The sequence below is a fragment of the Tachypleus tridentatus genome, chromosome 1 (genome assembly GCF_004210375.1).
Source record: "Tachypleus tridentatus isolate NWPU-2018 chromosome 1, ASM421037v1, whole genome shotgun sequence".
Lineage (NCBI taxonomy): Eukaryota > Metazoa > Arthropoda > Merostomata > Xiphosura > Limulidae > Tachypleus > Tachypleus tridentatus.
This window is the reverse complement of record NC_134825.1, coordinates 135,183,883-135,190,888: the sequence shown is the minus strand read 5'-3', so window position 1 is coordinate 135,190,888 and position 7,006 is coordinate 135,183,883. Positions and strand designations below refer to the sequence as shown.

Below are 7,006 nucleotides of genomic sequence, written 5' to 3'. Positions count from 1 at the left end.
TTAAAAAACCAGAAATGCTATTTCCGTATCTATCATTTTATGTACCTTGTATAACATACAAACTTGTTAGTTCGCCAAAGCGTCAAATACATTTTTTGAAAATCAACATAGTTTGTATAAATTATTGTATTTCACAGTGTTCAATAGTAAGTAAATCAATTTTGCTATATAGTGTTGAAAATCATAATGTAAATGTTAATAAAAAGTTATTAACAAATTATTTCAACTTTACTATTTCTCACAGTGAAAAAATATGGTCTACAAAAAAAACACAAGTTCATTTCATACATCCAACACACTTACTGTTTATTATAACACATTATACCTTACAACAACAATATAAAATATTACACATATTGAAATATATATTAAAGAAACTTCAAGTACTAGATACTTTAATGTTTCCCATAATCACTAGAAACACCTTAGTTTATAAAATACTGGTTTATCTCATTTAAATTGACTATCACATAACTTTTGTACATTATGTCTATATTATTATTTATTCATTTCAGGTATATCCTATATTTTTCATTATGTGAAAACAAACACTAAATGTATCACAAGATACTTTAAAACAGAGTACTAAAGTCACGTTACTGTATAAACAAACTGAAAAAGGACTCAAACGTGCATTATAGTCAAACAATTATTTTGTGGTACAAGCTATTTTATTTGTTCACACTGTGCATTAATTTCAAACCAAACATGTTGGATTTCAGTTTGTAAAATCATATTTGAATAATGTATTTTGACCTTAGGGCTCAGAAAAACTAGTTTATCAACCATTTTACATTTCATGAGAGATTTTTCTTGCATGGTGACTAGTTGCTTTCCCTCTAGTCGTACACTGCTAAATTAGGGACGGCTAGCACAGATAGCCCTCGTGTAGCTTTGAGCGAAATTCAAAACAAACCAAACAAACTCGCATAAATATTGATGATGGTCTAAGGTTCTGAATGAATGAAATGGAACTACCACGTGGAATTATGCGCTGGCTATCTAACTTTTTGAAAAAATAGAAAGTGTAGAGTGAATGTTGAGGGTACCTTTTCTGAGTACTTTACTCCAGAAGCTGGTGTCCCTCAGGAAGGGTGGTTAGCCCTACACTCTTCATCATGTATGTAAACAATATGCCACTGAAGGATTCAAATCATGGATTCTTTTCACAGTTCGCAGATGATGTGGCGGTCTAGAAAAGTGCTGCAATACCCACGATAGCAACCACCAACATACAGCTGCAACTACATAGAATAAGTGAATATTGTCAAAAATATAGAATAAAAATAAACACAGCTCATAGTCTTTAAGAAATTGACAAAACACAAAAAACAACAGCCAGAAATATATATAGAATGGCACACTACTTCAGACTGCCCCATTGGCAAAATTTTTAGGTCTAACCTATGATTCAAAATTAACTTGAATTAATCATGTCAATTAAATTAAAAATAAAGTCTGGTGAAGAACTAACTATGCTAGGAGTCTAACTGGCAAAAACAGTGGAGCATCTACAGACAACATACTAAAAATCTATAAAACATATATTAGACCAGTAATAGATAATGCAGCTCCAGCATGGATAACTGCAAGCAATAAAATAATTAAAACCAAACTACAAACAATCCAAAACACACTCCTTACAACAGCATACAGAGTTCTGAGAACTATATCATCTCAATTCATACACAAATATTCGAACATACCAACCGTACCAGATAGACTCCTACATAGTACAATAATGTACTTTGATAAAAATTGGATGAAAAACAAATTACTATGCAAACTAGATAGGTACCTTATACATGATGAAATTAGTCCTAAATATCTTTCCCCATCCCCAGTAAATTTATATTTTAAATATAAAAATAATAAACATTGATTAAAAAAAAATGCCACCAACAACTTGACATTCTGCTGATAGAGCAAAATAACAACTATGGATATTGCCCTGAAAAGGATCAGAATAATATTCAGTTCAATAATTACAAATTCCAATACGGCAAGACCATAAGTACGGGGAGGAGGAAGAGGTCATAGAGAACCTGATCCTCCATGGTATGAACATTTCTTACCCAAACACCGAGAGAGAGAAATATTGAGATTTCAAAACGTTACAGTAACTAGTGCTGTATTATATTTTACTTCACTTGTACGTTCAACAAAGATCATCAGATATGTTAATAGTCAGTTACGAATCAGTGTTCTGTGATTTCTTTGTATAAAACTTATCTTTCGTCAAACCTATTATGTGTTAAACAGATATCATTAACATATGTGACTAGAATTACAGACTTGACAAATATCATACATTTCAAAACATTTATTAACATTATACTCTTTATGAAAATTAAAAACATCTTACTTTATAAAATACTAGCCTACAGTTCAGTGCAATAATATCTGTGGTATATACTGGTTCTAAGAGGTTAGTGAAATAGAATAAATAAAAATGAACAAAACATAAAGGACGTCCACCAAAGGTATTTTAACTACTATGATCGTAGAAAGTTTCTTCATTCAGAAACTACAAAATATATCATGTACATGAAACCTGTAACTAATTTGTCTATCTTTGTCGTGTTGGGCATTAGATCTTTCAAGACTCACATTGCCCCTCCCCTATAGCTTAAAACTGACAGATTAACACCTTGATTTTTAGGAAGAACAAAGGGTTATTTATACATGTGGCAGGGGAGAGTGTTCATCATTATCACGTAGCCAAAAGGTTACACAACCAGTGTTTCTATGTTACTGAATTTTAATACAGTAAAACTTATTTATCTATTATTTCACTCAACATAGCAATACAAAACAGTAAACCTGTGTTCATGAGTTTTATTTCTTTATTTTTGTCGGGACATATTTAATATATGCATCTCAGATAACATATAATTATTGTATACACTCTACTCAATTAGATTCCATGAACTGAATGTTTCTATCCCCTGTTAAACAAAACTTAAAGTATTAGATTGGGCATTATGATCTTGGATCAACTGTTTATGTTTGTAGATGAACATTCATAGTATATTTGCAAGATGAGTTATTAAAGGTAGAAAGGAGACAGACACTTTTATAATTAACGGTAGATAACCCAACGACAAAGAAATTGACTGTAATAATTTTAGTTTATTTAAATTCGTGGAAGTACCTATGTTACTAGGCTAGAATACAACAAGACGCTTGTCAAAGATGTACAACTTGTCTCGGTCTTTGTACATTAGGAAGTTATTTTCTCTTAGTTGAAAAGAAAAGTATTAAATATACTGAAACAGTTATTAACAAACTTCAAGTAAAAGATACTAATATAATATTTGTAAATGTAATTTTGTTACAAATAAGTACTACTATGATACTTGATTTTGCATAGTTTGTTTTGTTTTTTGTATTACAACTTCACACAAAAGAGGTTATTACTCATTTTCAGATTATATGTTATAAAAATTTGGAATGTTGTTTTTACCATTTTTATGTTGAATGTTCATTTTGAAGTAATATTTTAACATTATGACAAATGAAATTCATAAAACTGTATAACCTTTAAGTGTTTAACTGTTTGAAACAACCAACAAGAAATGATATTATTAAATGGTAGAATGTTTATCATTATAAAATATGCTTTAGGACCAGAATAAAACTAAGTTCACCGTACTTTAGTTTAACAAGTGATGATTAGCTTTTGTATATCACGAAGTTTAAATGTCAGTGAGCATAGTTTATTCATTCTTTTACTTTACATAATAATATAAAACACTAAATGTGTGTTAATGGTATTCTATTTTTTAATGATTTGACTGAGCATGTTCATTTTCTACATTATAGTTAACATACTATTCTTTTACCCTTTCTACTCAATCAGACTCCATCAACTTATTATCAACATTTTTAAAAATGCTTTTAATCAACTATTACAACCCTTCACATATATATATATATATTTTTTAATATTGAAGAATGTAGTTTGTATATTACATAACTTAACACTGAGTGGAAATGAATTTATCTATACTTTCACTTTACATAATGATACAAAACACAAAATGTACAATAATGTCATTCCCTATCTCTACACATGATGACTCTGAAAAAGAACCTGTAAATTTATTGATATTAACAGGAAGTAAAATGTATTTATTGATTCATTTGTTTTACATAATAAAACTGTAAGTGTACTTCCACAGTATTCTATTTCTTCATATTTGACAGTCCGGAGGAATCAAATATTACAAAATCACATAAACAAGGAATACAGAATACTCATCAATTTAATTGAACCTATGACATTCATTGATCTCCTCTTTATATGGAAAATCGCCAGAATGTACAATACATTTACAGTTTACGACAAAAACTTTAAATCAGTCTTGTATATTTCATAGCATAAAACAAAGGATATCTTTGATAGGCTGTTTAGGCAGAGTATTCATGATGAAAAACATATCTAAGGATATCCTATGCCTTCATTGTATGCGTTTTGTGCTTGTAATGTGGACTATTAAGAGATTCATTCACTTATAGCGCCATGCAGAATAAATATTTTAGAATATAAAGTCATGTCTTCTATGAACAGTTATCTAATTTGAATTGTTAAATATGTTTGTGTTTAATTATACAAGTGTGGCAGTTTATTGCTGTGTAACTGCCATAACAATTATTATGGATCTTAACTGGAATTTGGACACATTTGAAAAATAGAAGTTACTTATGTATGAACTTTTTCTAGATATTGATTAGAAGCTGATGTAGTTTTACTGCGGTGATGAAACCTAGAACAACTTACGTGTTTTGATTGTAGTAGCTAGGTCACGCCCCCAAATAACTCAGCGGCATGTCTGCGGACTTACAACACTAAAAAGCGGATTTCGATACCCATGGTGGGCAGAGCACAGATAGCCCATTGTGTAGCTTTGTGCTTAATTCAAAAACAAGACAGTTAGGTCACGTCATACATCTGTCTAGTTGTGCAGTTCTGGCTAGTTGGCAAGGTCGCTACTCTGCATACATAATTTGAAAACCAAAGTTAGCTGTGTTTACTGACAACTTTATGACAGTGTTTTGCGAGTATATTACTATAATTAAAAATACATAGAAAATACATAATAATCAAATCAGTATTATTTTTTTCTTAGTAAGTTAGTTACAAAATAAATTTTGTATTTAGTATTAATTTGTAGATCCACTGTAATATTTGTGTATTGTGTGTTAAAAGTGAATTATACAGCATGAGTCAAACATTTGATGAAGACAATTTTTTAGATCTAAGCATATTAACTTCTGACCACATTTATAGTCTAAAAAAAGATGAGTTATTGAAAATATTATGTCGAAAGATTTGTTCGTTCTTGCCAAAACTCTAAAAGAGTGACACTGTTAAGTTAATAATAAATGTTTTCAAATACACTGGTAAAATATTTGATGATAACGATGATATCTCTAATGAAATGTTTGTTTGTTTGGAATTTCACGCAAAACTACACGAGGACTGTCTGCGCTAACCTTCTCTAATTTAGCAGCGTAAAACTAGAGAGAAGGCAGCTGCAACTAGTCACTACCACCCACCGCCAATTCGTGGGTTACTCTTTTAGCAACGAATATTGATTATACATTATAACGCTCCCACGGCTGAAAAGGCGAGTATGTTTGGTGTGATGGGGATTCGAGTCAGCGCTTCTCAGATTATGAGTCAAGCGCCCTAACCACCTGGCCATGCTGGGCCAATAAAATTTCTGAGACAGAACATTCCAAATCTGTTAGAATGTCTAGCGAGTGCCCCCAGCGGCACGTCGGTATGTTTGTGGACTCACACCTCTAGAAATTGGGTTTCGATACCCGAAGTGAGCACAGCACAAATAGCTTGTTGTGTAGCTTTGTACTCAATTCCAAACAACAACGACTAGTGAGCAGCTGTATCAGCTTAAAATAGCTCGAAATGCAAGAGTGAGAAGGAAATTTTGAGTTAGAGAAATACAACTGCAACTGAAAGAGTCTAGATGTACTAGACTGAGGTACACCGGTGGGTGTAGCACCTCAACATTCAATACCTAAATTTCAGGAGGATGATTTACATTATTACTTTTTTTTTAAAACAAAACCGTTGCTTTAATGCAGTGGCCTATAAAGCAAACCTTCGTTGCTTCAGTCATAATTTACCGTTAAAGCTCTCTACGTGTATTCTTCCCTCAGTTGTCTTCAAGGTACTGATTTTGATATAGCCAAAAATAATTTTTGATAGTTATGAACAGTTACCTTACAATCATTTAGACACAGTCAGAAATTAGGTACTGAAGCACGTGGAGTTTGCTCTACGATTGAAATTGCAACTGGACAGGTAATTCAAACCTGATGGAGTAGACTGATTGATCGATTATTTGGAATTAAGCGGAAAGCTGCATAATGACCTATCTGTGCTCTGCCCACCACGGGTATAGAAACCTGGTTAAAAGCAATATGAGCCTGTAAGTATCTCGCTGTACCATTGGGGGGGGGGGCTTTGATGGAGTAGAAAACTTCGAATTATTAAAAGAGCTAATACTAATAAAAGAATTTGTAGACAAGTTGCATGCAGATATTACAATTTTTATTTTTGAACGTAACGTATCAACCTTGTTAGAAGCATCAGAGCTAGCTGAGGAATATTCACTCATACATAGGCATAAGTGAGCAAGAAAACGCTACACATCAGCAGCCAGTAAATTCAGACTTTAAAGATCAGGAATCGAAAAAGGCTGACAAATCAGGCATGAGCTGTTACTATTTTAGTACTTTAGATCACATAATCTCATAATGTACAAAAAGACAGACTAAAAAAGAGCAAATTGATGAGAAAAACAAGAAGTCTAGCTGTTTTGTATTTAAGTCATTAGATCTCTCCGATATGACTTCATCCGAACATATAATTGAACAATTTATGGGAAAGGGATGTTGTATCGAGTCAACATGAATGGCGACTCATGACTCATCGCTTAGTGCAGTCATCGTGTATTTAACTTTACTTAGAAATACT

General features: G+C 31.9%; 1 long non-coding RNA gene across 1 annotated transcript; it reads right to left on the bottom strand.

Moving 5' to 3' along the window:
• Positions 1-291: 291 nt before the first annotated feature.
• LOC143224884 (uncharacterized) lies at positions 292-5,057 on the bottom strand. The gene is made up of 2 exons (XR_013013497.1): positions 4,784-5,057; positions 292-1,244 (listed from the first exon to the last, which is right to left on the bottom strand). It is a non-coding gene; the product is annotated as an uncharacterized LOC143224884 (long non-coding RNA).
• Between the last annotated feature and the right edge of the window lie 1,949 nt (positions 5,058-7,006).